Source organism: Pseudophryne corroboree, chromosome 5 (genome assembly GCF_028390025.1).
Source record: "Pseudophryne corroboree isolate aPseCor3 chromosome 5, aPseCor3.hap2, whole genome shotgun sequence".
Taxonomy (NCBI): Eukaryota; Metazoa; Chordata; class Amphibia; order Anura; family Myobatrachidae; genus Pseudophryne; species Pseudophryne corroboree.
The window spans coordinates 205,744,336-205,745,854 of NC_086448.1; the positions used below are offsets into that span (position 1 = coordinate 205,744,336).

At 36.2% G+C, this 1,519-nt stretch overlaps 1 pseudogene; it reads right to left on the bottom strand.

Moving 5' to 3' along the window:
* Positions 1 to 588: 588 nt before the first annotated feature.
* On the bottom strand, positions 589 to 707 carry LOC134930527 (5S ribosomal RNA; annotated as a pseudogene).
* Between the last annotated feature and the right edge of the window lie 812 nt (positions 708 to 1,519).

Here is a 1,519-nt window from a genome sequence, read left to right on the forward strand (position 1 = left end):
GCACTGGAAAATAATGATGTATCCAATAGATATTATTAAGACCAAAATATAATGAGTACAAAGAGAAAACCAATGTTTTCTAATTTAATCTTAAATTTGGTGGTGCACCCTGAGTCAGTAATAAAACATGCAACAGAAAAAGAGAAAAGAAGACTCTTTTGTGGGCGCACTCTTATATGTATGTGTATAGAAGTCTCAGAAGAAACAAATGATAAAAATTATATGCAAATTTTATTAACAACAATCGGTAAAATGGTAGTAGAATATACTGTCAAAATTATCAAAAAGAGGAGGGGGGGGTTAGGAAAGGGGGAACACAGAACAAATTTTTTACAGTGTAAATACTGAGTAATAGTTCTGGACTGCCTGGGTACGAAAATGCAGAAAATAACAGCTGGAGGCCTGAAAAAAAATCTCTATAAGAATCCTAGGTAGGTATGTAAATGAAATTATAAGGATATTGGGTTGATGATAAGTCAGCTAGATCTCTTATGAATAATAATAAAGAGACGGATGGGGTAGATAAAGATGGAATGAGCAAGATGAATCTGCTGTCAGTGTTAGACGCTGAGCAAAACCGTCCAGGAACTTCTACTAAACTGAGTATTCCTCAAGAGTCTCCCACTTGAGTACTGACCCAGCCCAACACTGCTTAGCTTCCAAGATCGGAAGGATTCGGGCGTTGCCAGTGTGGTATGAAAGTAGAAGAGATATTTGATATCGAAGGCTCGGGAATCACTGATGAGAGTTCACGAAATGGAGAAGAAAAAGAGTAGATATAGATTGGAGAAGAAAATAGGGGATCTGCTGCCAATGTTAGACATGGATGGTTACCCCTGAATCAGTGGTGAGAGTTCTGAAATTAGAGAAAGTTGGAAAACAAGGGGGGGGGGGAGGGAAGGAACAATGCTGGTCTAAAGTAGTTTAGGAAGGGTTGATGGTCGATAAGCTACTAATTACAGGGTGCTGATGGTACCTGTGATATTAATAATACTTGATGTTGTAGAAAGCAGATTGTAAAAATTGGCAGAAAGTTAGGATGATTTAAACCATGCAAAAACATCTGTTTGATGCTATCAGATTGATATCATTTGTCTCAAAGTGATATCAAGTGGGAAGATTCGAAAAATAGTAACATATAGGAGACAACAGTTCTAAAATAAATGAATTGGGACTTGTTATGTCTCACTGTTGTCAGAACTGCAGAGATACTTTACATAATAATAATAGTGGAAAATGCTACTATAAATCTTTGCTCCAGGTGGATTTAAGAAAAGGCAGAAAGCAAAGAAGGAAGAAAAAGAAGAAGAAAAACTTGAAAAAATACTGAGCCAATAAATATGTCAGATTTATAACTGAACATAGCTCTGGTAACCCATTATAGCTCAGCAATATCGTATGTCATAAAATAAGGTGCCGCTAAGTGCCGACTGCCTAAGAAACAGATACTTTCATAATCTGATGTAAACAGGTTTTTGTGAATAGTATATAAAGCGAGCATCAAAAAATGAATACCAAT